At 47.4% G+C, this 20,024-nt stretch overlaps 1 protein-coding gene across 7 annotated transcripts in view; it reads right to left on the bottom strand.

Annotated features, from left to right (window-relative positions):
* LOC134348215 (pleckstrin homology-like domain family B member 2) overlaps nt 1–20,024 on the bottom strand; it is a 308,822-nt gene that overhangs the window by 219,181 nt on the left and 69,617 nt on the right. Inside the window, exon 1 of one of the 7 annotated variants that reach the window (XM_063051256.1) lies at nt 17,329–17,697. The exons of the other annotated variants lie outside the window; for them this stretch is intronic. The gene's annotated coding sequence lies outside the window, so the exon portion shown is untranslated. Of the gene's footprint in view, nt 1–17,328; nt 17,698–20,024 lie in introns of those variants that run through there. 7 annotated transcript variants of the gene reach the window in all.

Here is a 20,024-nt window from a genome sequence, read left to right as displayed (position 1 = left end):
GTGATCGCACTACAATGAGTGATCACACTACACCCCAAAGATCGCACTGCAGTGATTGCACAACACTCCGAGGATCGCACTGCACCCGAGTGATCACAATACAATGAGTGATCACCCTACACCCCGAGGGATACTACAATGAGTGATCACACTACAATGAGTGATCGCACTCACCCCGAGAGATCGCACTACACCGCGAGAAATCGCACTGTAATGAGTGATCGCACTACACACCTAGTGATCACACTACAATGAGTGTTTGCATGAAAATGAGTGGTCGCACTAACCCCGAGGGATCACACTACAATGAGTGATCACACTCCAACAAGTGATCGTACTACACCCCGAGTGATCACACTACACCCCGAGTGATTACAATACAATGAGTGATCGCTCTAAATCAGTGAATGCAGTACTATGAGTGATCGCACTACAGCCCGAGGGATCGTACGACAGTGAGTGATCACACGAGACACACTGCAATGGATGATCACTCTGCAATGAGTGATCACACTAAAATGAGTGATAACACTGCAACGGATGATCACACTGCAATGAGTGATCGCACTGCAATGAGTGATCACACTGCAATGAGTGATCGCACTGCAATGAGTGATAACACTGCAATGAGTGACCGCACTGCACCCTGAGGGATCGCACTAAAGCCCCGAGTGAACACTCTACAATTAGTGAACTCACGACAATGAGTAATCACACTGCAATCCATGATCACACTAAACGCCGAGCGATCACACTACATCACGAGTGAGCACACTACAATGAGTGACGGCACTACAATGCGTGATCGCAATACAATGAGAGATTACACTACATGCCGAGTGATCACACTACAATGAGTGATCGCACTACAATGCTTGATTGCAATACACCCGAGTGATCACACTACAATGAGTGTCCACACTACAATGAGTGATCGCACTATAATGAGTGATCATACTACACCCCGAGTGATCACAATACAATGAGTGATCACACTATAATGAGTGATCACACTACACCCTGAGTGATCACAATATAATGAGTGATCACACTACACCCCGAACGATCGCACTACAAGGAGTGATCGCACTACACCCCGAGGCATCAAACTACAATGAGTGATCGTACTACAATGAGTGATCGCAGTCATCCCGAGGGATGGTACTACAGTGAGTGATCACATTACAATGAGTGATCACACAACTATGAGTGATTGCACTACACCCCGAGTGATCGCACTACAATGAGTGACCACACTATAATGAGTGATCACACTACACCCCGAGGATCGCACTACAATCAGTGACTGCACAACACTCCGAGGATCGCACTACAATGAGTGATCGCACTACAGCCCGAGGGATCGTATGACAGTGAGTGATCACACGAGACACACTACAATGAGTCATCACCCCACAATGAGTGATCGCACTACAATGAGAGATTACACTACATGCCGAGGGATCACACTACATCACCAGTGATACACTACAATGAGTGATCGCACTATAATGCGTGATCGCAATACACCCGAGTGATCACACTACAATGAGTGTCCACACTACAATGAGTGATCGCACTATAATGAGTGATCACACTACAATGAGTGACCACACTACACCCCGAAGGATCGCACTACAAGGAGTGATTGCACTACTCCCCGAGACATCATACTACAATGATTGATCAAACTACAATGAGTGATCGTACTCATCCTGAGGGATGGTACTACAGTGAGTGATCACATTACAATGAGTGATCGCACTCACCCCGAGTGATCGCACTGCACTCCGAGGGATCGCACTACAATGAGTGATCACACAACTATGAGTGATTGCACTACACCCCGAGTGATCTCACCACAATAAGTGATAACACTGCAATGGATGATCACACTGCAATGAGTGATCGCACAACTATGAGTGATTGCACTACACCCCGAGTTATCTCACCACAATAAGTGATAACACTGCAATGGATGATCACACTGCAATGAGTGATCGCACTGCAATGAGTGATCACACAACTATGAATGATTGCACTACACCCCGAGTGATCTCACTACAATGAGTGACCACACTACAATGAGTGATCACACTACACCCCAAGGATCGCACTACAGTGATCTCACAACACTCCGAGGATCGCACTACAATGAGTGATCGCACTACACCCGAGTGATCACAATACAATGAGTGATCACCCTACACCCCGAGGGATACTACAATGAGTGATCGCACTACAATGAGTGATCGCACTACACATCTAGTGATCACACTACAATGAGTGTTTGCACGAAAATGAGTGGTCGCACTAACCCCGAGGGATCACACTACAATGAGTGATCACACTCCAACAAGTGATCGTACTACACCCCGAGTGATCACACTACAATGAGTGATCACACTACACCCCGAGTGATTACAATACAATGAGTGATCGCTCTAAATCAGTGATTGCAGTACTATGAGTGATTGCACTACAGCCCGAGGGATCGTACGACAGTGAGTGATCACACGAGACACACTGCAATGGATGATCACACTGCAATGAGTGATCACACTACAATGAGTGATAACACTGCAATGGATGATCACACTGCAATGAGTAATCGCACTGCAATGAGTGATAACACTGCAATGAGTGACTGCACTACACCCCGAGGGATCTCACTGCAATTAGTGATCTCACGACAATGAATGATTACACTGCAATCCGTGATCACACTACATCACGAGTGATCACACTATAATGAGTGACGGCAGTACAATGCGTGATCGCAATACAATGAGTGATCGCACTACAATGAGAGATTATACTACGTGCCGAGGGATCACACTACATCACGAGTGATCACACTACAATGAGTGATCACACTACAATGCATGATCGCAATACACCCCAAGTGATCACACTACAATGATTGTTCCCACTACAATGAGTGTCCACACTACAATGAGTGATCGCACTACACCCCGAGTGATCACAATACAATGAGTGATCACACTACACCCCGAAGGATCGCACTACAAGGAGTGATCGCACTACACCCCAAGGCATCATACTACAATGAGTGATCAAACTACAATGAGTGATCGCACTCATCCCGAGGGATGGTACTACAGCGAGTGATCACATTACAATGAGTGATCGCACTCACCCCAAGTGATCACACTGCACCCCGAGTGATCACAATACAATGAGTGATCGCACTAAAATGAGTGATCGCACTACAATGAGTGATCGCAATAAAATGAGTGATCGCGCTACAATGCGTGATCACACAACAATGAGTGATCGCACTACAATCAATGATCGCACAACACCCCGAGGATTGCACTACAGTGAGTGACTACACTACAATGAGTGATCACACTACACCCCGAGCGATCGCACTACAATGAGTGATCGCACTACACCTCAAGGGATCGCACTACAATGAGTGATCACACTACACCCCGAGTGACGACAATACAATGAGTGATCGCACTACCATGAGTGATCGCACTACAATCAGTGATCGCACAACACCCCAAGGATCGCACTACAATGAGTAATCACACTACAGTGAGTGACCACACTACAATGAGTGATCACACTAACCCCCAAGGGATCGCACTACAATGAGTGATCACACTATAATCAGTGATCGCACTCATCCCGAATGATCGCACTACACCCCGAGATATCGCACTACAATGAGTGATCGCACTACACACCTAGTGATCATACTACAATGAGTGTTTGCACGACAATAAGTGATCGCACTAAACCCAAGGGATCACGCTACAATGAGTGATCGCACTAAAATGAGTGATCGCACTACAATGAGTGATCGCAATAAAATGAGTGATTGCACTACAATCAGCGATCGCACTACACCCCGAGGGATCGCACTAAAATGAGTGATCACACAACAATGAGTGATCGCACTACAATGAGTGATCGCAATAAAATGAGTGATTGCACTACAATCAGCGATCGCACTACACCCCGAGGGATCGCACTGCAATGAGTGATCACACTATAATCAGTGATCGCATTGCACCCCGATTGATCACAATGCAATGAGTGATCACACTACACCCCGAGGGATCGCATTACAAGGAGTGAACACACTACAATGAGTGATCGCAATACACCCCGAGGGATCATACTACAATGAGTGATCAAACTACCGTGAGTGATCGCACTACCATGAGTGATCGCACTCATCCCGAGGGATGGTACTACAATGAGTGATCACATTACAATGTGTGATCGCACTCACCCCAAGTGATCGCCCTACAGCCCGAGGATCGCACTACAATGAGTGATCACACTACAGTGAGTGACCACACTACAATGAGTGATCACACTACACCCCGAGCGATCGCACTACAATGAGTGATCACACTACACCCCGAGCGATCACACAATGAGTGATCGCACTACACCCCGAGGGATCGCACTACAATGAGTGATCACACTATAATCAGTGATCGCACTCACCCCGAGTGATCGCACTACACCCCAAGATATCGCACTACAATGAGTGATCGCACTACACACCTAGTGATCACACTACAATGAGTGTTTGCACGACAATAAGTGATCGCACTAAACCCGAGGGATCACGCTACAATGAGTGATCACACTCCAACAAGTAATTGCATTACAACCCGAGTGATCACACAATGAGTGATCACACAACAATGAGTGATCGCACTACAATAAGTGATCGCAATAAAATGAGTGATCGCACTACAATGCGTGATCGCACAACAATGAGTGATCACACTACAATGAGTGATCGCACTACAATCAGTGATCGCACAACACCCCGAGCGATCGCACTACAATGAGTGATCGCACAACACCCCGAGGGATCGCACTACAATGAGTGATCGCACTACACCCCGAGGGATCGCACTGCAATGAGTGATCACACTATAATCAGTGATCGCACTACACCCCAAGTGATCACAATACAATGAGTGATCACACTACACCCCGAGGAATCGCAGTACAAGGAGTGAACACACTACAATGAGTGATCGCAATACACCCCGAGGGATCGCACTACAATGAGTGATCGCACTACACCCCGAGGGATCGCACTGCAGTGAGTGATCACACTATAATCAGTGATCGCACTACACCCCAAGTGATCACAATACAATGAGTGATCACACTTCACCCCAAGGGATCGCAATACAAGGAGTGAACACACTACAATGAGTGATCGCAATACACCCATGGGATCACACTACAATGAGTGATCGCAATCTTCCCGAGGGATGGTACTACAATGCGTGATCGCACTCACCCCGAGTGATTGCACTACAATGAGTGATCGCACTACACCTCAAGGGATCGCACTACAATGAGTGATCACACTACACCCCGAGTGACCACAATACAATGAGTGATCGCACTACCATGAGTGATCGCACTACACACCTAGTGATCACACTACAATGAGTGGTTGCAGGACAATGAGTGATCACACTAACCCAGAGGGATCACACTACAATGTGTGATAGCACGACAATAAGTGATCACACAACAATGAGTGATTGCACTACACCACGGGTGATCAAACTACAATGAGTGGTCGCACTACAATGAGTGATCACACTACAATGAGTGATCGTACTACAATCAGTAATCACACTGCAATGAGTGATCGCACTACAAAGAGTGATCACACTACAATCAGTGATCACACTACGAGTGATCAAACTACAGTGAGTGATCGCACTCACCCCGAGTGATCGCACTACACCCCGAGATATCGCACTGCAATGAGTGATCGCACTACACACCTAGTGATCACACTGCAATGAGTGATCACACTACAATCAGTGATCACACTATGAGTGATCAAACTACAGTGAGTGATCGCACTACAAAGAGTGATCGCACTCAACCCGAGTGATCGCACTACACCCCGAGATATTGCACTGCAATGAGTGATTGCATTACACCCCGAGCGATCACACTACAATGAGTGATCACACTAAAATGCGTGATCGCACAACAATGAGTGATCACACTACAATGAGTAACCACACTACAATGAGTGATCCCACTACAATGAGTGATCACACTACACCCCGAGGGATTGCACTACAATGAGTGATCACATTATAATGAGTGATCACACTACACCCCGAGTGATCACAATACAATGAGTGATCACACTACACTCTGAGGGATCGCAATACAATGAGTCATCACACTACAATGAGTGATCGCACTCATCCCAAGGGATGGTAATACAATGAGTGATCACACTACAATGAGTGATCGCACTACAATGAGTGATCACACTACAATGAGTGATCACACTACAATGAGTGATCGCACTACAATGAGTGATCACACTACAATGAGTGATCGCACTACAAAGAGTGATCGGACTGACCCCGAGTGATCACACTGCAATGAGTGATCGCACTACACACCTAGTGATCACACTACAATGAATGTTTGCATGAAAATTGAGTGATCGCACTAACCCCGAGGGATCACACTACAATGAGTGATCATACTCCAACAAGTAATCACACTACACCCCGAGTGATCACACTACAATGAGTGATCACACAACAATGAGTAATCGCACTACAATGAGTGATCACACTACAAGGAGTAATCGCATTACCTCCCGAGTGATTACAATACAATGAGTGATCGCTCTACAATCAGTGATTGCACTACTATGAGTGATCGCACTACACCCCGAGGGATCGCACGACAGTGAGTGATCACACGAGACACACTACAATGAGTCATCACACTACAATGAGTGATTGCACTGCAATAAGCGATCGCACTGCAATGGATGATCACACTGCAATGAGTGATAACACTGCAATGAGTGACCGCACTGCACCCCGAGGGATCGCACTAAAGCCCCGAGTGATCACACTACAATTTGTGATCTCATGACAATGAGTGATCACACTGCAATCCGTGATCACACTACACGCCGAGGGATCACACTACATCACGAGTGATCACACTACAATGAGTGACGGCACTACAATGTGTGATCGCAATACAATGAGTGATCGCACTACAATGAGTGATTACACTACACGCCGAGGGATCACACTACAATGAGTGATCGCACTACAATAAGTGATCACACTACACCCTGAGGGATCGCACTACAAGGAGGAATCGCACTACAAGGAGTGATCACATTACACCCCGAGTGATCACACTACAATGAATGATCACACTATAATGAGTGATCACACTACAATGAGTGATCACACTACAATGAGTGATCACACTACACCCCAAGTGATCATACTACAATGCGTGATCGCACTACAATGAGTGATCGCACAACAATGAGTGATCACGCTACGAGTGATTGCACTACAATGAGTGATCGCACTACAATGAGTGATCGCACTACAATGAGTGATTGCACTACACCCCAGGTAATTGCACTACTCCCCGAGGGTTCACACTACAATGACTGACCACACTACACCCTGAGTGATCGCACTACAATCAGTGATCACACTACAATGAGTGATCGCACAATGAGTGATCACACTACAATGAGTGATCACACTCCAGCAAGTAATCGCACTACACCCCGAGTGATCACACTACAATGAGTGATCGCACTACACCCTGAGGGATGGCACTACAATGAGTGACGGTACTACAATGCGTGATCGCAATACAATGAGGGATCACACTACATCACGAGTGATCACGATCTTTTTTTGGGGGGGTTTTCCTTTTCTCTATTGATATATATATATAAAAAATTAGTATACTATTATTTTACATTATTATTTTGTGTTTAAATTACACTATTTGTATCAATTTTTTTCGGTATTAATATCTCCTGTAATTTCGAACAGTATATTAGTGCTTATATGGTTTACCTTTTGTATACTTATTTAATAAAAAGATTTAAAAAGACAATGAGTGATCGCATTACAATAAGTAATCACACTACAATGAGTGATCACACTACACCCCGAGTGATCACATGACAATGAGTGATCGCACTACAATGAGTGATCGCACTACAATCAGTGATCACACTACAAGTGATTGCACTACAATGAGTGATCGCACTATAATGAGTGATTACACTACACGCCGAGGGATCACACTACATCACGTGTGATCACACTACAACGAGTGATCGCATTGCAATAAGTGATCACACTACACCCTGAGGGATTGCACTACAATGAATGATCACACTACAATGAGTGATCACACTACAATGAGTGACCACACTACAATGAGTGATCACACTACAATGACTGACCACACTACACCCCGAGTGATCGCACAATGAGTAATCGCACTACAATGAGTGATAACAATGCAATGAGTGACCGCATTACACCCCGAGGAATCACACTACACCCTGAGGGATCGCACTAAAGCCCCAAGTGATCACACTACAATTAGTGATCTCACGACAATGAGTGATCACACTGCAACCTGTGATCACACTACACGCCGAGGGATCACACTACATCACGAGTGATCACACTACAATGAATGATCACACTATAATGAGTGATCACACTACAATGAGTGATCACACTACACCCCGAGTGATCATACTACAATGCGTGATCGCAGTACAATGAGTGATCACACTACAATGAGTGATCGCACTACAATGAGTGATAACACTGCAATGAGTGACCGCACTACACCCCGAGGGATCGCACTACACCCTGAGGGATTGCACTAAAGCCCCGAGTGATCACACTACAATTAGTGATCTCACGACAATGAGTGATCACACTGCAATCCGTGATCACACTACACGCCGAGGGATCACACTACATCACGAGTGATCACACTACAATGAGTGATGGCACTACAATGCGTGATCGCAATACAATGAGTGATCGCACTACAATGAGTGATCACACTACACCCCGAGTGATCACACTACAATGAATGATCACACTATAATGAGTGATCACACTACAATGAGTGATCACACTACAATGAGTGATCACACTACACCCCAAGTGATCATACTACAATGCGTGATCGCACTACAATGAGTGATCGCACAACAATGAGTGATCACGCTACGAGTGATTGCACTACAATGAGTGATCGCACTACAATGAGTGATCGCACTACAATGAGTGATTGCACTACACCCCAGGTAATTGCACTACTCCCCGAGGGTTCACACTACAATGACTGACCACACTACACCCTGAGTGATCGCACTACAATCAGTGATCACACTACAATGAGTGATCGCACAATGAGTGATCACACTACAATGAGTGATCACACTCCAGCAAGTAATCGCACTACACCCCGAGTGATCACACTACAATGAGTGATCGCACTACACCCTGAGGGATGGCACTACAATGAGTGACGGTACTACAATGCGTGATCGCAATACAATGAGGGATCACACTACATCACGAGTGATCACGATCTTTTTTTGGGGGGGTTTTCCTTTTCTCTATTGATATATATATATAAAAAATTAGTATACTATTATTTTACATTATTATTTTGTGTTTAAATTACACTATTTGTATCAATTTTTTTCGGTATTAATATCTCCTGTAATTTCGAACAGTATATTAGTGCTTATATGGTTTACCTTTTGTATACTTATTTAATAAAAAGATTTAAAAAGACAATGAGTGATCGCATTACAATAAGTAATCACACTACAATGAGTGATCACACTACACCCCGAGTGATCACATGACAATGAGTGATCGCACTACAATGAGTGATCGCACTACAATCAGTGATCACACTACAAGTGATTGCACTACAATGAGTGATCGCACTATAATGAGTGATTACACTACACGCCGAGGGATCACACTACATCACGTGTGATCACACTACAACGAGTGATCGCATTGCAATAAGTGATCACACTACACCCTGAGGGATTGCACTACAATGAATGATCACACTACAATGAGTGATCACACTACAATGAGTGACCACACTACAATGAGTGATCACACTACAATGACTGACCACACTACACCCCGAGTGATCGCACAATGAGTAATCGCACTACAATGAGTGATAACAATGCAATGAGTGACCGCATTACACCCCGAGGAATCACACTACACCCTGAGGGATCGCACTAAAGCCCCAAGTGATCACACTACAATTAGTGATCTCACGACAATGAGTGATCACACTGCAACCTGTGATCACACTACACGCCGAGGGATCACACTACATCACGAGTGATCACACTACAATGAATGATCACACTATAATGAGTGATCACACTACAATGAGTGATCACACTACACCCCGAGTGATCATACTACAATGCGTGATCGCAGTACAATGAGTGATCACACTACAATGAGTGATCGCACTACAATGAGTGATAACACTGCAATGAGTGACCGCACTACACCCCGAGGGATCGCACTACACCCTGAGGGATTGCACTAAAGCCCCGAGTGATCACACTACAATTAGTGATCTCACGACAATGAGTGATCACACTGCAATCCGTGATCACACTACACGCCGAGGGATCACACTACATCACGAGTGATCACACTACAATGAGTGATGGCACTACAATGCGTGATCGCAATACAATGAGTGATCGCACTACAATGAGTGATCACACTACACCCCGAGTGATCACACTACAATGAGTGTTCGCACAGAAATGAGTGATCACACTACAATGAGTGATCGCACTACAATGAGTGATCGCGCTACGAGTGATTGCACTACAATGAGTGATCACACTACAATGAGTGATTGCACGACACCCCAGGTAATTGCACTACTCCCCGAGGGATCACACTACAATGAGTGATCACACTACAATGACTGACCACACTACACCCCGAGTGATTGCACAATGAGTCATCGCACTACAATCAGTGATCACACTACAATGAGTGATCGCACGAGTGATCACCTACAATGAGTGATCATACTACACCCTGAGTGATCGCACTACAAGTGGTTGCACTGCAATGTGTGATCACACTACAATGAGTGATCACACTACATACCTAGTGATCAGACTGCAATGAGTGTTGGAACAAAAATGAGTGATCGTACTAACCCCGAGGGATCACACTACAATGAGTGATCACACTCCAACAAGTAATCGCACTACATCCCAAGTGATCACAGTACAATGACTGATCGCACTACAATGAGTGATCGCACTACACCCCAAGTGATCAAAATACAATGAGTGATCACACTACACCCCGAGGGATTGCACAAGGGGTGAACACACTTCAACGAGTGATCGCACTCACCCTGAGTGATCACACTACAATGAGTGATCGCACTACACCCTGAGTGATTACAATAAAATGAGTGATCGCTCTACAAGCAGTGATTGCACTACAATGAGTGATCACACTACAATAAGTGATCGCACTGCAATGAGTGATCGCACTACTCCCCGAGGGATCGCACTACACCGTGAGGGATCGCACTAAAGCCCTGGGTGATCACACTACAATTAGTGATCTCACGACATTGAGTGATCACACAATAATGAGTGATCACACTACAATGAGTGACGGCACTACAATGCGTGATCGCACTACAATGAGTGATCACAGAACAATGAGTGATCGCACTACACCCTGAGGGATCGCACTACAATGAGTGATCGCACTACAATGAGTGATCACACTGCACCCCGAGTGATCACACTACAATGTGTGATCACAGAACAATGAGTGATCGCACTACACCCCGAGTGATCACACTACAATGAGTGATCGCACTACAATGAGTGATCACACTGCACCCCGAGTGATCACACTACAATGTGTGATCACAGAACAATGAGTGATCGCACTACACCCTGAGGGATCGCACTACAATGAGTGATCGCACTACAATGAGTGATCACACTGCACCCCGAGTGATCACACTACAATGAGTGATCGCACTACAATGAGTGATCACACTGCACCCCGAGTGATCACACTACAATGTGTGATCGCACTGCAATGAGTGATCACACTGCAATGATTGATCGCACTACAATGAGTGATCACACCACAATGAGTGATCACACTGCACCCCGAGTGATCACACTACAATGAGTGATCACACTGCAATGATTGATCGTACTACAATGAGTGATCGCACAATGGGTGATCACACTGCAATGAGTGATCACACTACACCCCGAGTAATTGCACTACACCCTGAGGGATCACACTACAATGAGTGATCACACTACACTGCGAGTGATTGCACTTCACCCCGAGGGATCTCACTACATACAGTGGGGAATATATCATGGCAGGGCAACTTTGCACATTTCTAGGTGGAAGTTGAAGTTGTAATTGTAATTGTACTACAATAGTGTAGAAGGCATAGCCTGACCTAGAATACAGGTGGTCAGTGCTGCTGGGACATTGCCTGCTGGCTGTCACCATCACGGCTGCATTCTGTGCTCTCAGTCATTTCCCGATGAACTGAAATAGTCAGAGTCGAGCTTATGTGACATTGGCATCTCAGGACGATCTACTTGGCACTCCTGGCTGAATATGGTTGTAAATGCTTCAGCCTCACTCAGGGACTCATCTGCTTACTAATTAACACAGACATGCTCCTTGCTATTTCTTCATCCTTCAGTTACCCTTTACTGGCCTTTCTAATTCTTCTCCCACTTATTCACTGGAAATTCACCCATAACTCTGTGAGTTGCGAGGAAACCTGCGGAAACCCTCACATATCCTGAGCATTGAACCTGGGTCTCTGGCTCTGTGAGGCACCGGCTCACCCCAGAATCACACAACAGCGACACAGAGCAGACAGCTCCACCTCCATCTTCTGATGGCCTTGGAGACACGTCCCGTCCTCCAGTGAAGCATTTCCCACAGGAGGTGGCAGACTGTACAGCTTTGATCACCCAGTTTCAGGTAGCCTGGAGGGCTTCACGGGGCGGACATCTCATCAGTTTTAGGTAGTTTGGTGTTGCATACCCTTCTATATGCTGCAATGCCTAGCGTGACCAAGGTGGAGGAGTGTGGGTACGCTAAGCTTGGAGATTGGTGCGCAGTTCTGAGCTACCACATCTGTTCAAAGTCTAGAACACGGGTTCCTAATTGGGATGGGGCGGGGGGGGGGGGGGTTCCATGGATGGATTCCAGGAAACTTAGATTGTGAAAAAAAATTGCATTTTTATTTTCAGTAACCTTTGACTGAGATTTACGATTTACTTCAATTATTTTCAATATTTTAGAAACTGTATTTCAATATAATAGGTTTCTTCTGCAATCCGATATATTTCATGGTATATATTTGACGGAGGGCCTCTGTCGGTCAGGGTCGGCAGTGGAGGTTGTGTCCTAGCTGTCTCGATAAACCTGGGCAGTATGATATGGAGAGCAAGCTGTTGCCCATGTAGCAAGCTACCCATCTCCACACACCTGATGAACCCAAAGGAACGGCAGAGACCGACACAGTTTGGCACCAGCAGTGTTGCAGGAGTTGCTAGTCAGTGTTGAACTCAATGTAGGATTGTCTTAACGACCCCAGCTCTGGATTTTTCCCTTGAGGTTTACTCCTGAAGCCTTCCCTATAAGTGGGTATAGTCATAAGGCAACAGAGGTTTGAGATCAGAGTTTTCTTCCTCCTAGGTGAGCTGCCAACCATGGCCGATGAGCCCTATCTGCCTGAATATACTGAGTATACATTTAGGTACTGCACATTATTCTGAGAAGTGTCCACAGACTTCACCGGGCTGCCAAAGGGGTCCATGGCATAAAGAAAGGTTTAGAAGGACGGTCTGGTCATTTCAGCCACCGTTCTCTTGTCAGGCACATCCCAACTGAATCATAGCGTGGATGAGATCAAGCTGGTTAACCCCATTGTTTCATGTCCTCTCATCCTGGATATCTTGACCCTGGGCAATACCAGCTGTTTTCTCTCTCTCGGCCTCTCATAAACTTTTATCAGGTCTCTTCTTGGTCGCCAGTGAACCAAAGAAAGCAATACTAATTTCTCCCGCTAGTACACACCCTCTGGCCCAGGCAGTATCCTCATCAACTTTCCCCATACGTTTCCCAAAGCCTCCACATCCTTCCTATAACAGAGCAATCAGAATTCAATGCAGCCTGACCAGAGAGAGAGATAGATACTTCATTGACCCAGAAGGAAATTAATGTCACAGTAGCATTATAAGAGCAGATAGACAAATATACAAATATTAGAAGAGAAGTAGGAAAGAATAGAAAATACGTTCCCTCAAACTATCTAACAGGAGGGGAGTCATCACTTCCTCGGCTATAGGTTGACTTATTACGGAGCCTTATGGCTGAGAGTAAGAATAACTTTATATAGCGCTCTTTGGAGCAGTGCAGTTGTCTTAGTTTTATAAAGCTGCAAAATTAATTCCTGGCTCTAAACTAAAAAGGCAAGCAGGTCATATGCTTTCTTTACCACGCTTACAACCTGTGTCATTACTTTCAAGGAGCTGTGGCCCTGGTCCCAAAGATCATTCTATAAATGAACACTGTTAAGGGTCCTGCAGCTAAATGTGTACTTTGATGATATTTGATGCCCCAAAATGGGACACCAATTGACTGGTTTAAGCTCCATCGATCATTTCTTCGCCCATATTTACAACTGATCGCTACTATACATTGCTTAATACTTTATACTGGTTAATACTTTATACTGTTTAATACTTTACATTGGTTAATACTTCATACTGGTTAATACTTTACATTGGTTAATACTTTACGTTGGTTAATACTTTACACCGGTTAATACTTTACATTGGTTAATACTTTACATTGTTTTCATTCAGTCGTTCAGTGTTTTCTTTCTTGTGGCTGATTGGCGAGTGGGTGATCTGTTAATTTTTTGTGTTTCGGCGGGGATTGGGGGTTTTGATGTTACTGTCACTGTTCATTTTCTGTGGGTGAGGGGCTTGGGGATTGTTACTGGCTCTGTTTTCTTCTGTGAGTGAAGGGGACCGGGATTGTTCTTGTTGCAGATTTTTTCTGCGGAGGAGGGAGTGGAGGAATTTGGGGGCTGCGAGTTTTGTTTCTTTTTTATGCTGGGGGGAGTGGAGTTGATGCATTTTCTTTCATCAAGTTCCTAGGGTCTTTCTGTATTGCATGGCTATCTGGAGAAGACAAATATCAGAGTTGTATTGTACAGGCATACCTTGACAATAAAATAAACCTTTGAACTGCATCCTTTGGCAATCTTCTACAGAATCCACAACAACCAACTTTTGTGTCTTCCACAAACTTGTTAACTTGCCCATCCTTCAGGGTTTGGCCAGCTCAGACAGTCACTTGCCCAGCACTATTGGTGATGGACAATGAAGTCTCCTACCCAGCGTACTTTCTATGCCTTTACTTCTTTCACAGCACCTTCCAAATGTTGTTTAACCAGGAGGTGAACTAATTCACTCGCTGATGGAAGGAGGCAGGTGGTAATGAGGAGAAGGTGTCATTGCCATGTTTGACCCGATGTCAATGGTTTTAATATTTTTCACAACAAAGAAGACCAGTAAGATGGTGGTGTGCTCAGATGCAGCGGCCTCAATCAAAGTTGTATTTGTTCATTTTGTATGTCCAAGACTCCGTCTTGCCACTGGATCCAGATGGGAATTGGGAAGAGAGAGTGAGGCTGACGCTGCGCAACTCTCTCTCACTTAAATCCAAATCACGCGCGGGTCTCAACACCATCATTATGGTGTCGAGGTCCTCATCGACATCAATGATGGATGAACAACATGTCCTTTCTTAAAATCATAAGTCACTGCTGGATACCAAGAACATTAAGTACTGCAGGACTTTCCCATCAGTGAATTGTTCGATAGCGATGGAACTGGACTTACAGTGTGCCATTGTTGTGTTGTCACCTGGACTTGTCATGTAGCGATGGACAGTGCACAATCCAAAAAAAAGGTGCAAATGATTGTCTTGGACAGTGTGGAAAAGGCCTCTGTGGCAGTGGCGAAGACTAGGCCGAGGCTGTGTGGAAAAGGCCTCTATGGGAGTGGTGAGGACTAGGCCGAGGTTGCATGGAAAAGGCCTCTGTGGGAGTGGTGAGGACTAGGCCGAGGTTGCATGGAAAAGGCCTCTGTGGGAGTGGTGAGGACTAGGCTGAAGCTGTGTCAAAAAGGCCTCTGAGGGAGTGCAGGAACCCATCCTGGGCTTTAGGGGGTGTGCGGTGGCCCATTACGTTAGTCAGGGTGCTGCACTCCAGTGTGTGCTCAATGCTGCCCTCCCTTGATCGTTTGGTAGAAGAACGAGCTGGACACTCAGGGACTTGGCCTATATATCTGTTTTTCTGAAATCATAACCATATTTGCTATTTCTGCTATGTGCAGTGTGCTGTGTACTGTGGGTAATGTCTTTTGTACTCTGGCCCCAGAGGATCACAGTTTCATTTGGCCATATTCACGTACCGTTGAACAATAATTAAACTTGAACTTCAGCCGTTCAAGGCTGTACCAGCTCACTGGTCCCACTCTCCCACTGATTTCCTATTCTCTGTCCCCCGCCAACTACCCCCCCACTTCCCACTGATGCCCCTGCCAGCCACCCACACCCTCAGCGAGCTAACGTAGCCATCTAAACAAGAGGTGGGTTCCAAGACAATGATGGGGACACAGTTAGTGCTTCCCACAGTGTCGCCCCTCTGGCGAATCAGGGAATATGTCACCTCGGACTCTTGAGAGTAAAACTACACCAGCAATTGGTGGTCCTGGCCCCGCAAATTATCCTTCCACCCACACTTTTATAAATATGAATGTAATAAATTCGGAGCGAGCCTGGGAACGGGGTCCCTGAAGACGGGGGCTCGCCAGTGCAGTGAACTCTCGGTATGCAAACATACCGTGTCCTGATGCAACTGCAAAAAAACTCCCAAGACTTATTTGGCAACGTTGTATTTTTTTCCAACTAAGTAATTTTGAATTTGACACAAACAAATACAAGAGATTCGGGAACCTCTGTAAAAGCTGAAGGAACCCAGCGTAAATGGAGACAATAAACAGTCGATATTTCAGCGAGACCCTTTATCACCCTGGGTTCCAGCACAAGAGTTGTTCGACACGAGGGCAATGCCGAACGGCAACAACGTGAGTTTTTTAAATTCACGTGATTGAGTCCAATCGCCCGATTTGACTTTCTGTTAACACAGAAATACAATGTAAAGCATTTTTATTTACAGTGATAAGGAGATAGCAGAGTCCAGAAAACATAATATGCATAGAGTCTAGTGTCTGCTGCACAGTCGCGCTGTTTTGGAATAATTTCCACGCAGTCAACACCCACCCAGTCGATGTCGAAACCTTTACGAGATTACCTGCCAATCTGGTTGCCGAACCGTGGCGATTTGCGCTCGGAGAGTTACTGTTACTGTACTTGTGAGTGAGACTCTCAGCACAGTCTCCTGGGACGGGCAAGCAGCTCAGCTTGTGGATAGGATGACCGGCAAGTACCCCGCCGGGTCCCGGCTTCGAGCAGGCGACAGCGCCCTCGTCGCCGGCCGGACCGAGAACGGACAGACTGCTTCATACTCATACACTATCCCCGAGGCTCCGGTTGCAAATGGGGCGGGCTGTCCGCAACGTAGTCCAGCCCACCGGACCGGACCAGGGCCAGGGTCTCGCTGTCTCCGTCCCACCCAGAGACCGGACCCGGCCCGGCCAAGAGAGCCAGAATGTGGAGTGGGGGTGTGGAGACAGGGGTACATAGAGAGAGGCTGCAGGAGAGGGGAAGGAGGGAGGGGGAGAGGGGAAGGAAGGAGAGGACAAGTGGTGGAAGGGGAGGGGGAAGAGGAGGGGCAAGTGGTGAAGGGGAAGGCAAGAGGGAGGGGGCAAGTGGGGGAGAGGGGAAGGAGAGAGGGGCAAGTGGGGGAAAGAGGAAGGAGGGAGGGGGAAGTGGGGGAGAGGGGAAGGAGTGGGGCAAGTGGGGGAGAGGGAAAGGGGCAAGTGGGGAGAGTGGAAGGAGTGAGGGGCAAGTGGGGAAAGGGGGGGCAAGTGGAGAGGGGAAGGAGTGAGGGGCAAGTGGGGGAGAGGGGAAGGGGAGGGGGCAAGTGGGAGACAGGGAAAGTGGAAGGAGTGGGGGCAAGTGGGGAAAGGGGAGGGGGCAAGTGGAGGAGGGGGAAGGAGGGAGGGGGCAAGTGGGGCAGAGGGGAAGGAGGGAGGGGGCAAGTGGGGGAGAGGGGAAGGAGGGAGGGGGCAAGTGGGGGAGAGGGGAAGGAGGGAGGGGGTAAGTGGAGAGGGGGACAAGTGGGGAGAGGGGAAGGAGGGAGGGGGCAAGTGGGGGAAAGGAGGGAGAGGAAAAGTGGGAAGAGTGGAAGGAGTGAGGGGCAAGTGGGGAAAGGGGAGGGGCAAGTGGAGGAGAGGGGATGGAGGGAGGGGCAAGTGGTGGAGAGGGGAAGGAGGGAGGGGGCAAGTGGGAGAGGGGAAGGGGAGGGGGAAGGGAAAGGAAGAGGAGGAGGGGTAAGTGGGAGAGGAGGTGGGCGGGGAAGGGCAGGAGGAAAGGGGAGGGGAGGATTGGGAGAGAGGAAGGGGAGAGGGGACAAAGGGGGTAAGGGAGAGAGGAGGGGAAGGAGAGAAGGGGAAGGGGAGGAGAGGGGGAAGGAGAGAAGGGGATGGGGAGGAGGGGAAAGGAGGTGAGGAGGAGGGGAAGGAAGCAGTAGAGGAGGGCAAAGGAGAGGAGTGGGGATGGGGAAACTGGGAGGAGGAGGGGGATGGGGAGGAGTGGAGGGGATGAGGGGAGGAGGGGAAGAAAGCGGGAGTAGTGAGTGAAGGAGGTGAGGGGAAAGGAAGGGTATGGGGAGTAGGGAGAAGGGGAGGAAAGGGAAGGAGAGAAGGGGATGGTGAGGAGGGGGAAGGAGAGAAGGGTATGGGGAGGAGGGGGAAGGGGAGGGGAGGAGGGGATGGGGAGGAGGACAGGGGGAGTGAGGGAGGGTGTAGAGCCAGGAAGAAGTGGGGTGAAGGATGGAGAGGTGGGAGGGTTTAATGCAGCAAGGGAAGGGGTTGGGATGATGATGTGGGAGAAGGCAGAAGGGGGAGTGAGGGGAGGGAAGGGGTTAGGGGATCGAGGAGAGGGAAGAAGGGGGAAGGAGCAGGTGGGGTATTGAGGGAAAGGAAAGGTGGAAGGGGGTTAGAGGAAGTAGGGGTGGAGAGCAAGCGGGGGAGGGAGTGAGGAGAGAGGAAAGCTCAAGGTGAGTGAGCAGAGAGTGCGAGGGGTGGTTTGGGAGAAGGGGAAGGCATATGTAGAAGAGCGGAGGGAGAGGGGAGGCAGAAGTGGGAAGGGGTGCAGGCTGAGGATTGGGAGAAGATGGTGAGGTAGAACAAGGACAATGGATGGTGAAAGGGAAGGGGAGCATGGAGTGATAGGGGGAAGGTGAGAATGGAGAAAGAAAGAGGGGGAAGGTGAGAGTGGAGAGAGGGGGGAGGTGAGAGTGGAGAGAGAGAAGGTGGAAGGTGAGGGTGGAGAGAGAGGGGGAGGTGAGAGTGGGGAGAGAAGGGGGAAGGTGAGAGTGAAGAGATAGAGGGGGAATTTGAGAGTGGAGAGAGAAGGGGGGAGGTGAGAGTGGAGAAAGAGAGAAGGGGGAAGGTGAGAGTGGAGAGATAGAAGGGGAAGGTGAGAGTGGAGAGAGAAGGGAAAAGGTGAGTGGAGAGAGAGAAGGGGGAAGGTGAGAGTGGAGACAGGAGGAAGGTGAAATTGGAGAGAGAGAAGGAGGAAGGTGAGATTGGAGAGAGAGAAGGAGGAAGGTGAGAGTGGAGAGAGAAGGGAAAGGTGAGAGTGGAGAGAGAGAGGAGGAAGGTGAGATTAGAGAGAGAGAAGGAGGAAGGTGAGAGTGGAGAGAGAGAAGGGGAAAGGTGAGATTGGAGAGAGAGAAGGGGTGACAGTGGAGACAGAAGGGGGAATGTGAGAGTGGAGAGAGAAGTGGGGAAGGTGAGAGTGGAGAGAGAGAATAGGAAACATGAGAATGGGGAGAGAGAGAAGGGGAAGCTGAGAGTGGAGAAAGAGAAGGGGAAGCTGAGA

Source organism: Mobula hypostoma, chromosome 6 (genome assembly GCF_963921235.1).
Source record: "Mobula hypostoma chromosome 6, sMobHyp1.1, whole genome shotgun sequence".
Taxonomy (NCBI): domain Eukaryota; kingdom Metazoa; phylum Chordata; class Chondrichthyes; order Myliobatiformes; family Myliobatidae; genus Mobula; species Mobula hypostoma.
Note: the sequence above shows the minus strand (reverse complement) of the source record. Positions and strands in the feature narration are given on the sequence as shown.